Source organism: Taeniopygia guttata, chromosome 3 (assembly GCF_048771995.1).
Source record: "Taeniopygia guttata chromosome 3, bTaeGut7.mat, whole genome shotgun sequence".
Taxonomy (NCBI): Eukaryota; Metazoa; Chordata; class Aves; order Passeriformes; family Estrildidae; genus Taeniopygia; species Taeniopygia guttata.
The window spans coordinates 25429053-25441127 of NC_133027.1; the positions used below are offsets into that span (position 1 = coordinate 25429053).

The 12075-nt window shown below is 40.6% G+C and overlaps 1 protein-coding gene across 1 annotated transcript in view; it reads left to right on the forward strand.

The window, feature by feature from the left end:
* Window positions 1-12075, forward strand: part of LRRC1 (leucine rich repeat containing 1) — a 70145-nt gene that overhangs the window by 16586 nt on the left and 41484 nt on the right. The gene's annotated exons all lie outside the window — the stretch shown is intronic.

Consider the following 12075-nt stretch of genomic DNA (forward strand, 5'->3'; position numbering starts at 1 on the left):
GCTTGCAATGCTTGCTGCATATATTGTCCTGCATTGTGATGGAGGGAAAACATCTTTTTTTTTCTGTTGCCTGGTGAACTTACTAGTTCTACAAGAAGATCAGGGGCTGGCGGGTCACCTTTAAGCAGTCTTTTGACCCAGTGATCTCAAAAGAGTGAATCTGTGTTAGCAAATTAGAGTAACTGTCAGCTATTTTTACTTCCTTACGTGCAGTGGATGTGCACAAAATGCTCTCTCATCTGTGATGGAAGGGGTGGGAGCGATCAAAGTTGTGTAACCTTGTAAATAAATGAGGGTTGTAATTGAATATTCAAGAACATAAACAGTGTAACAGGGAGCCTTTTTTTCTTGATGGTTTAACTTCACATCGACTCTTTGTGACTGAAGAATATTGTTAGTACTTTACCTTTCTATTGCATATTTCCTTTATTTGTTTGGTGCTTTAAATTCTGTCTTTATCTGACAATATAATTGATGAAGCGTGATGAGTCTTCAGGCAATTGCTGAAAAAATTCTGTGAACCATATAATTTTCTGTACATTAGGAAAACCTTTTAAGAGAGGAAAACTGGGAAAAAACCCAGAGTCTGAAGAGACAGATTAGTTAAAACATTTTAGAAATACGTGAACATTAGTTGATGTGGTATTTGGCTACTGAGTTTGGCTGAGTTGGGTGCTGTCAGTGACAGACTCTATACAAAAAGAAACCCTCTGTTGGCTTCATAGTTCTCTTTGCAAATGAATAACTAGCTGGAAATGAGCTGGTGGATCAGAGCCATGTGAACTCTTGTCAGCCTGACTTGGAAGTTGGCTTGAGAACTCAGCTGTAACAAGAGCAGATGGTGTGAATGTTTATGGCTGGGTAGATGCGTGTGTCATTAGAAGTTTCTGCACAGGGAAGTATTTTTACCAGTGATAGGTTGATCTAATGCAGGTGGCAGGGAGCAGTTCCTTTCCTATATCCAAGGTTCAGTGTTAATTACCCATTTTATTGCATTGCTTTCTTTCCTCTGTGGTTCATTGCAGAAGGTGACTGATACCATTTCCCTCTGCTTAATTATGTCACAGTTACTGCACGACTTAACTCTGCAAATTAAAAATGCACTGTACGGTGTGGTGAAGGGGGGCTGTGACGGAAGATAACTAGTTTTACTTTCCACTGTTTGGCCATTTTTATGATTGTCTAATGGTTCTCCAAATCAAAAGGCAAAACACACGCCATCTGGGATGCTGCAGGGGGAATTCTCGCAAAAGGTTTTTGAGATTTACGGTATTTTTATTTATTAGCTTTGTATTTTGAATCCACCCTCCAGCATGTCTCATTCTAAACCTGCCACAGGTTTGTCCTGTTCAGTGGTTTGCACTCCAAAAGGTTTTATTTTTCTGACTGCCCAAAACTACTTGGAAAAAAAAATAGGAACTCTTCATATTCCTTTCAGGCAGAGAAAAACAGTCCTGCTTTTCAAAATGCAGTATGCTGCATAAATAGGAAAGTGTAATGGTGACATCTGAGCTGGGGAAATAAGAGATCATTGTTCTGTGTTTTTTGTTGTTCTAGTTGTCTGGTTTGGTGCACTAATTGCCTTCAGTTCTGGCCATTCTGTTTCCTCAAGAGCTTAAAAATGCAGATATAAATTCATTTCATATTCTCTGCACGGGAATAGCTTTTTCTAGTTTAACCTCTCATCACAGAAGGAAGAAAGGGTTTTGAAAAAACAGAGTACCTCCATTTCTGCCATAATAAAATGGTAACATGTCTTTCTTTCTCCTGCTTTATAACCCTTTGGCCAACATATGATCTTTGAAGCCATGTGAGATGGTGGGTGTGTCATATGGGTGGACTTGGGTGCTCCTCAAGCTGCAGTGGCCAGCTGTGCTTGGACCAGCCATGAGGTGCTGAATCTAGAGGAGGGATCAGTCCCTGCTGATCTTTGGAGGTATCAAAAATATACTGTATACCTGTGCCATACAGCATTATGTGCTGTGTAAATAGCCTTGCTTTGTAGACTCTTGGGAAGGGTCCATAGGGAAACTCTGAAATGTATCTCTTAAATTCTCAGGTGTTTTAAAATGCTCAAAACATAGTATATATGTTAAAAATGTGCTACAATAGTTAATTCTTCAAGCAGTTTCTTGGTTAATGAGTGAATCTAGAACTACAAAAATCCTTCAAAGAAATAAAACTAAAAAAATCTTGAGTAGATGTAAATTTGATGCTTTGCTGTGTATGTGAGAGAAGTCTGGGGAGGATAAGGATAGTCTCGGTGATGCAGAAGGAAAAGGATTTGGGAAGGCTAGCAGCCATATATTCTTAAACTTTTCCTGGAATATTTGCATGGTAATGCTATTTCTCATGCCCTGAAAGGCCCATGTGTTCATGCAGATTTTCCTAGGAAGCATCCCTACTGTGCTTTTCTAGTCTGACTAAGGCTGTTATTTGTGCTAAGGTTGAAAGGATGAATCAAGGACTGGAATATAAGAGGGCAGAGAAGCTGTGCTAAGAAAACAGCATAGTGATGGTGAACACTTTGAAGGTTATTTGGCAATGCAATTTATTTCTGCTTCTTGATATCAAGTTGTTCAAAAAGCTCATGTACTCATTCTAAGGCTAAAGAAAACAGACTCGTAGGATTTCAATAGTACACGCCTGAGCTTTTGACTTGCTGGCAAAATATGTCTGAAACTCAGTCATGTTCCCTGAGGAATCTTCTGAGATAGATACTCACCTGCTGTGTATCTGAAGCTACTGCTGATTCCCTCAGACTTGCCAGGGTTGATTAAATCTTTTCTTGGATTCTTATACCAGAATGGGTGAATTCTGTGAAGACACTGGGTCACTGAAGTATTCTTGCTTGATGACCCTAAAGTTTGGGGCTCAGGTGCTTTGCATTGAGTCTTTGCTCTCATGGTGGAAGGGGAGATTCTGCTCTAAGCACAGTCAGAAGTGCCTGTGGGCTGTTTTTTTTCCCTATGAAATTTGGACATTCTCTCAGGTAAATCCTGAAAGACCCTGTGATTCCTAAAGTGCTGTCTCCAAAGACAGAACTATGTGCTGGAATTTCTGCAGATCTTTCCTTGTGTGTCGACTGGCACCTCATTTAGCTTCCCTTTCTTCCAAAGGCATGCCCTGTGTTTCAGACACCTGTGAGTTGTCACAGGTTGCTACCCATGCTGCTCATCCCCCAGAGATTTCCTTCAGCGGCTCCATCCCCCCTTTTCTTCTTGCACAACCCCTGGAGGCCAAATTCTTAAAGCTTAGAGCCCTGCTATCCCAGGTTTTTTAAAATGTTAATGGCTTTTCTTGTTCTGTAGCTTCTTCTAGACAGGAGGGGCAATGCATAAAGTTTCTGTAGTTAATTTATATGTAGTTCTGTAGTTAATTTAGCATGCTGATATTCAGGATTATGTATACTATGCATGTATGCTGTGTTCTTGCAGAGGTGATGCAATCCTTTTTAGTATCCCTCTTCTCCAAGAAAAGGTATTGTTTGCCTTTGACAAATACTAAATCCTCCAAGCGCCACTGATGTGTTTTTGTCATGATATTGCATGTTCCTGAAGGTGTTAATTTGATTGTTGTATTCTTATTCAAAAGAAATTTATATCCTGCACACTTTCTTTTAACAGGTGTGCTGTGGAAGCCACGTATTTTGTTCCTAATGTTCTACATTTCACAGCCATTGACAGATTGTTTCATTCAGCTCTTTTAGCGTAAAAAGAAAATCACTGTGAGCTAGGATAGTAGGAATTAGGCACTGGAGTGGTTTTCCTATCCTTCTCAGCTTCAGGAGTGCCATTTGAACTGTCCTGCTGTCCACCCCTTTTTCTGGTGCAGGCTGACCCTGTTGCTTTTATAGTGGAGGAGCTTCTTGCACTGCTGTGTCTACCTGGGAGTTGCTGTCTATTTGTGATCAAAGCCTGGCAGCTTTTCTGCTGCTCCTCTTGCTTCCATTGCATGTGTATACCAAGGACTTGGTCATGCAAGCCCACAGCATTGGTAGTAGCTCTGTGCTGGCAGTTTCGCACTGACTGTCTGTAGTGACTTCCCAGCTGGCAGCAGGCAAGAGGACTCAGATGTTGTAGTCTTCTGTGGGGGTGGTCTGTAGCCTTGCAGTTTGGTTATGTCTAAGCCCTGAGACTCAAGACTGTGGAAAAGATGCAAGTGTGAATGCAGTGGGAGACTTAAGTTGTTTTTTATCTTATTGGTAGATATATTATTCCCGTTCTGTTTGCTGATTCAGCTCTCGGTGAAACCAAGATTCATTAGTTCGTGAACTGAGGGAGTGATGGGTTTTGCTGTGGCATCTACTGAGGAAATCTGTGTGTGGGCACATCTTGTTAAACTGTATTTGACTCTGCATGATGCTTGATAGCAAAATCTCAGCACAATTCTTTACTATGATAACCAATAAGAATAATACTGTTTGTTTAATGTGTACAGTTCATATTTAATAAATTTACCTTAGAGATGAATTCTGGGTACATTATATATTAGTTGCTACCTGTTTTTGCAATTCTGGTTAAACTGAGCTTATGGCTGTATTGATAGTGTGGTTGTTTAGGACACAAGTTTTGCAACATGAGGATATTCTCATTTCAAAATCTTCTCTCCACACAGTTGCCATATGCTGTCATTTATATGAAAATAATTACAGGTTTAACCAAAGATAAATATGCTACTTTAGGATTACCATAACAGCAGAGATGGTTCCTCACAACCATGTCAATAATCACTACACTGTGTGAAGAAAGACAATATTGCTGCTATGCAAGGTTTGAGCAGCGTCCAAGACTTCGGAAGTCAATCTCTAGAAGATCAGTATCCCAAATGCTTCATGACCCTTATTGTTAAGTTCTCCTTCTTCCAAAATGGATCAAAGTTGCAAATTTAGAAACTTATATTCTGTTTTGTCTTTAGCTCTCAGAGTGCTTGGAGAACCCTATGACAATGGCATTTAACTGTCCTTCTTTCAGCTGCAGGCAATCTGATATTTCTGCTTTTTATTTGAAGTGTTTATTATTTTAGTCACTTTACAACCCAATTAAAAGTCCCTTTAGAGATCTTGGTCATCCTCAGGACACCACATGCATTGTGGGATAGGTAAATTTTATTCAACAAGTAATTAGAGGGCTAGGTGAGTAGGCAGAAGCTTTCCTGCAGAGCATCCATCAGCTCATCTTGCTGAAGTGGGGTGTAGAATCTTTGCTTTGCTGTCTGAGGCTCAGCTCACTTGTTTGTATCAGTGCCTGCACATCAGTGGTTTTCCTTTTTAATTCAGGTATGCTCTCCAAGGTATGCTTGTCATCTGTACTGCAGGATCCTTCCCTTCTGCCCACAAACTGAGGAAGTGTTCCCCTTTTCCTCTCCCCCACTGAAAACAGGATAGCCAGTATTTTTTCAAACTAGATATTCTGATGGAGGAAAGGCTTGAACAGTTGTTTTGGTTCAGCCTGGGCTGGTTATTCAGCTATTCTTTTTTTGTTTACAGTGAAGAGATAAGCTAAGTAGGGCGAAGCACTTTTGAGTCTTCTGATCTTGTCCTGCAGCCTCACATGGACTCTTGTCTCTTGTCTGGCAGCTGCTGCTGTTGCTTTGTGCTCTTGCCTGGAGTCTGGCAGTCCATCTCTGCTGCATTTCCACAGCATTTGAGCAGAGACTTCCTCCATGAAATCCTCTTCTTCTCTGCCTCCCACCAGTTGCCTTAACATGAATGTGCTGATACAGGTCTGGTGGCAAATAGCAAAATCTAGAATGCTAAGAAATAGATGGGAATTGATGCTGTCTTGCTCAGTGGGCAAGGAAAAAAACCCAAGCCAGCAACCAGTGTTGGAAGGCAGTATAGTTGACAAATGCATCTATTTTGTTACCATATGCAACTGCTGGATGTTTCTTGTTTGCCTTCTGAACTGATTTGTGTGCAAGTGAGTGCTTACAGGCAAACAAGAATTACTCTCCTACTCCTGCATGGACATGTCTTACCTGATACAAGAAAGCATCCTGTGAATGCAGTTGCTGCAACCCTGATGTGTACACCTGAAAGTGATGGAACACCCCTCCAGAGGCTGCTGTGTTTTGTATAGTGGTAGAGGAACTTAAGCTTCAGTCTGCATATGAATAGTAGCTGGTTTTTGGTTTTGTGGGGATTTTGGGGATTTTTTTGTACTAATGAAAGCAAAGCAGGCTTGTAGATAAGAGATTTTTTTTTTCTCTCTTTTAGATGGTTGCTTGCTAATAGTTGTGTTGCATGTTTGAGTTTTGATGTTGGGGTTGGATTTTTTTTAACATGTCTAATTTCTTGTGACATACATTTTCTTTGTATTATCTCCCATTTCTCCCTTGAGGTTAGTTTAAAATTTGTGCTTAAAAACATTTTAATGTCTTACACATGAGGTTTATGGGTCAATGCAGAGGAACATATTAGGGAAGAAAGAAACACCTACTGCAAATTACTTTTGGACTCTGGAGCTCTGCAGAGTGCCTCAGACATGTAGAAATCTTACTTACTTTGAAGAAGTGATGTAAAAGTGAATCTGATTTGTGAATCTGTGTCACTATAATTCATTTGATGTCAGTAGGTTGGAGGAAGAGGAGAGCTTTATATGCAGCAAGAGAAGTAAGGCAAGGAGAGAAATTACTGGACCATGTCCTTGCACAGGGCTTCTCGTCAAGGAGAAGGCAGAAGCAGCAAGTGCTGACTGTGACTGAGAAAGAGAAGATAAATGAAATCTCATGATAGAAGAATTTAATTAGAGAATTCTGGAAGATGTTATTTTTAAATGGATTATAGAGAAGCGGATTTTTCCATCATGGCATGTTCTGCCAGATTTAAGTTTTCTTTCTGATGAGACTTCGCTAATGTACTTATATGTGCATCTAGCAATAGTGCCTTCATACAAATTCAAAGGAAAGCATGGAGAGGAGCAGGCCAAGTTGGAGGCAGAAACCTTAGGCCTGCCTCAAGTGTCAGCTAGAGCGTTAAACATCAGACAGTATGTATAGGAGTGACATAAAATAAAGACTTAATTTTCTGGATAATCTTATTTCTCATAATAATCTTATTTAATTCCTATTATCCTTGAGGTCCAAGGTGGAAATTCTTGTAAAAATATCTCCATTAACTCTTCTGGGTAACTCTTGACAAGTGTGTATAAGTAAAAAGGTAGAATACATAAATTTGTTGTCAAACTTCGGCTCTTCCTGAAGAGAATTCCTTCGACTTAATTGACCTGGAACTACTGTTTCCTTGTGATCTGGTCTTCCATCTCTCCCCTCTCTCCCATCCTTCTTTATTCCTCCTGTTTCAAATTTACCGCTGCTGATCTCTGTTCCTGGTGCTTGCTGCAGCTGAGAAGGACAGTCTGTTCTGTTCAAAAACCCAGCTTGTTCTTATGTCCCTGCACAGTTTTCTTTCAAGTAACATGTCTAATATAAAGGTATGTGTGAAATGCTGTTTTGTGAGGACTTTGTCCCCGGTGCTCCTGTTGTTTTGAAAAGGGATTTTTCCAGAAGCAGTGAGGAGGAGAAATGAGACATGTCTCTTCAGTTTCTTGTTAATTATTCAGTAAGGGATTTACTTGAGAAAACGCAACCTGAACCTGTTGGGGAATTTTCCTTAAAGCTTTAAAGACAGGTCTTGAAAGAGCTCTATCTCTTGTTGTGTCGTATATCCTCAGCCTCAGAGCCTGAAGAGGAAAATGTTACAACCTGTTCAAGAACCGCTTAATCTCAACAGACTTTGCAAGAACCACATGACTCGTGTCACATTGTGCCCCAAAACCTGTAGCGCTTCATTGAAAGAGGTTGATTACTTTGACTTCAGGGCTAGTAGCAGAGCCTCCTGGTTTTAAAAAAAGGGAAACCTGTCTGATGAATGTGAATGTCATGATCCCAGTATGGAAATGGAGGAAGAGGATGAGTAACCTTCCTCCATCCCTTCCCCCTGCAGGATCAGACCCTTGAGAGCTGCATTGGCTGCTCTTGGGAGGGTAAAGAGATGTGGTAGGGACATCTGTGACACAGCAGCCTGTTCAGCTGGGCTTTCCAGCCAGAGAGCCCTTCAGAAAGACAAACAAATGCTTGCAGCAAAATTCCCACTTGAAAGGTATTTGACAAAGTGGGCAGTTTCCGTCCATGTTTAGTAGAGGGAGGAAAAGGTGGAGAGCAGAGCTGGAAAACTGAGCTTTTCCAAGGGCAAGCTTCTCAGAGATCCCTCTAGAAGGTGGGTGGCACAGAGGAACTTCCCTGGAAGTGAAAAGAGAACCTTAAGGCTCCTAAATCACTTAAGTGTTGCAGTCCTTAATGCTTCAGTTGACCTTTTGTGGGTGTATGTGTAAATACCATAGTTGATAATGTATATTATATATGTGAAAAGAGGAGGATGAAAAATAATCTGTGTACTGAATTGGATGGATGAGACCTGGTTTGCTGTTGGTTATCTCTCCTGAGGGATAATGCTGCATGGATTCACAGTCTTTGAGTCTAGAATGGTCTTCCTTGGGTATAAACTAATCAGCTGCTGAATTGCAATTATGAATTACTACTAGTTGCTAAGCAGTTAAAGGTGTTCTGTCTTATGTAAAAGTGCTGTATATACCTCTTGGTGGACTTTCCACTATGACCAGGTAAATCAGGTCTGTTCAGCTGATTTTGGCTGGGGTGTATGCAGTGTGTCAGCCTCAGTGCTCCTAACACTTGGTGCTCTGTGTTGCTTTCATAGCTGGAAAATATGACTGCATCCAGTAGCTGCTCTCTGAAGGACTCTTGAGCGTGCTAAATTCTCCTTGAGGAATGTGGGGCATCTCTCATATCTGAGAATTCAGCAAAGTTCTTGCAAAAATATTTTTTTTTACTTTTACTCTTTTACTCAAGAATCACTGTTTGAGTAGCTCTGGTCTGGCAGCCCTGTCACAGCCTAGGACTTTCCTGGCTGTTGCTGTTGTCATATTGATTAGGTGTTGGAAATTATGTTCAATATTGCAGGATGTATAAAGGATGCTGGCTGTAGTGTAGCCTTTGTGTAGATGCAATATTATCAGGTCTTGACATTTAATACAGAACACTGGAAAAATGTGCCATACAAAAATTTTATCAGTTTAAAAATTACCCTCCCAGCCATTAGAGGAAGAAAAGTGGGAGAATGTGGATTGAGTGATGTAACTGTTGTAAAAACCTTCCCCCCCAAAAAAAAAGGGGGCGGGGGGAGGGAGGAGGAAAGGATTATCATCAATCAGAAGGAATTTTAGAAGTAATTTCCTTATCTATGCAGTACAGAATTCCCTAGTGTCAAACTTACTTCTAACGTTACTTGTACATGGATTACAATTGTTGGCAAATTCTTGTGCAAACTCTAACAATAAACATATAAACATCTGAAGAGATTTTTTGGATGGAGAAGGAGACGCATGCCCTCTTGTATACATGACTGCTGAGCTTGATTTTGATCCACTGCTGCTGCCACAACTTCATTTCTGCTTTCAGTGTATCTGTGCTGTCACACGTCACAGGGCTTATGTTTGGTTTATGGCTTTATTATTAGCAGTGCTGCACAATCTGCATGCCAGAACATCTGGGGCATCATGTAAATGCAAAGCATTCATCAGAGTGTAACATTAGAAGAATCCTAGAATCCTGGTTATCCAGCAGTGGCAAGAAAAGTATTCAACCTTACTGTTGCTGATGCTGGCAGGTATGTACATGTTAATGTCTGTAACAAAATTGAGTACTCAACACTAATGGTGAAAGGTTCTTAATTCATCAAGAGACACAAGGACTTCTTAATATATTTTAATATCCTCTGCTGCATTCCAGTTGATTATATCAGTGGTTTTATTATGTATTGTTATCTTCTCTGATGCAATTATCACTCTTTTTTTTGTGATATAGTAGAATGTGCCTCTTCTTTTATCTTTTGAATTCATTTATTCAATGCAGTGTTGTGCTAGTCTTCACACGTAGTGATAAAGTGTCTTAACTGTGTTTTGCTTGAGAAATCTTTTTAAGATGCTTGGCAACAAAAATGAGTTACTTTTCAACCTTTTTGAATTCAGCAAATGTATAATGATCTTTGCTTCAGAGAGCTGCACTGAATTTTTGTCCATCCTTTTGTCCAGATAGGCATAGGAGAGAAATGAATAGTGAAAAAGAATCAAGCGAGGCGGAGGAAAATGCACTTTACAAAATCAGAGAAGGGGTAAAACTGGAAAGGATCACAGTGGGTCATTCATCCAACCTCCCTGCTCAAGCAGGGATTATCCTAGACCACATTGCACAGGATTGTGTCCAGCTGATTCTTGAATATTTCCAGGAAGAAGACTCCACAAGCTCTCTGGGCAATCTGTTTCAGTGCTTTGGTCACCTGCACAGTAAAGATATTTTTCCTTACAGTGAGGTGGAACTTCCTGTGCATCAGTTTCTGTCTGTTGCCTTTTGTCCTATTGCTTGGCACCACCAAGAAGAGCCTGGAAACATCCTCTTGACACCTTCCCTTCAGATACTGATAGGCATTGTTGAGTTCCCTTCTCAGTTATCTCTTCTGGAGGTGAACAGGCCCAGGTCCCTCAGCCTTTATTTGTAAGACAGGTGCTCCTATCCCTTAATCATCTTTGTTGCCCTCTGTTGGAACTGTTTCAGGAGCTGCCTGTCCCACACTGGGGAGCCCAGAATGCGACACAGCTCTCCAGGTGTGGATTCACAGCTCAGTGAGTTCTCTGTCCGTCTCACTGGCCATTCATTCAGTCTGCACCTACTGGCTTGCCTACAAGGTTATTGTGGAAGACAGTGTCAAAAGCCTTGCTAAAGTCCAAAGAGATGATATCCATTGCTCTCCCCTCATCCATCCAGATTCATCCTGGAAAGCAGTAAGTTTCATCAGGTGTGAATCCATGCTGACTACTCCTGATGACCTTCTTGTCATCCATTTGGAGGAACTGAGGTGAAGCTGGCAGGCCAGCAGTTCCTTGGGCCCTCCTTCTTGCTTGTTTTGTAGGCTGGGCTGACATTTGCTTTTGTCCAGTCCTCAGACACTTCTCTTCATCCCCATGACCTTTCAGAGATGATCATGAGTGGCCTGGCCATGGTGTTCACCAGCTCCCTCAGCATGTGTGAACGTGCACTGACAGGGCCCTTGGATGTGTGGAAGTCAGGTCTGCCCAGGTGTTCTCTAAGCCAATGCCTCTTGACCATGGAAAAGTCTTCCTTCCAACATTGCTTTACCCTGGTCTCCTGGGTCAGAGACTATGGGGAAAAGAAAACCTCACAAAAATAAAATTTCTCTTGTTTTTGCTGAGTCTGTTTGCATTTCTTATTGAAGAGTTTTGCTCATGCAGTGACTTCTTAGTCCTGGAAAGCACATTTTATTTGCAGAACAGATTCAGTAATTTGCAAATGCATCCAAACTCTAAGTAGTGCCTATATGTATTATTGCAAATGTTAGTTTATATATATTGGAGTAAATTTTTCCTTAGCTTGGATAATTGTTGGCTTTTACAGATAGTATCCAAGACTATTATAAAAGAAAAAGCATGTCAAAATATTTTTGCTGAGAAAGCATATTTTCTGGGTTTTGTAGTACATCACACAGAAGTACAAGAGAAACTATTTGCAGTATGGCAGTGAAACTATATTTTGGTAGAGGAAATAAGTAGCAGATTAGTTTTAGAAACTTCTGCATTGAGGATTTATCTTCTGCTTTGTATGTTGCATTCTTCTCTGTATGTATTTTTTCTCCAAACAAATTAGGGTAGCTATTTTACTTCAGCTTTACTTTTTGTTGTTTGCTTGTTTGTTTTTAATCAGTGAGAATGTTAAAGCGTGTATCTCTGTGTGATTGAGTTGTGTGTATACATAAATGCATTTTAAAGTTTGTGGATACTGGCTTGGTTGCAAAGAAATAAGTAATTCTCAGTCCTGAGAAGCTTTGAAATAGAGATGTCATTTTCAGAATGTTTCCAGCTAATTCCCAGGGAAGAATAGCATGAAGACTAGATAGTGGATGACACATTCTTTAGTTGCTGTTGGTTAGCCAAGTTCAGTGTCAGTATTTGTTGTTGCTGTAATGCAAGATAAAAGTTCCAGCGT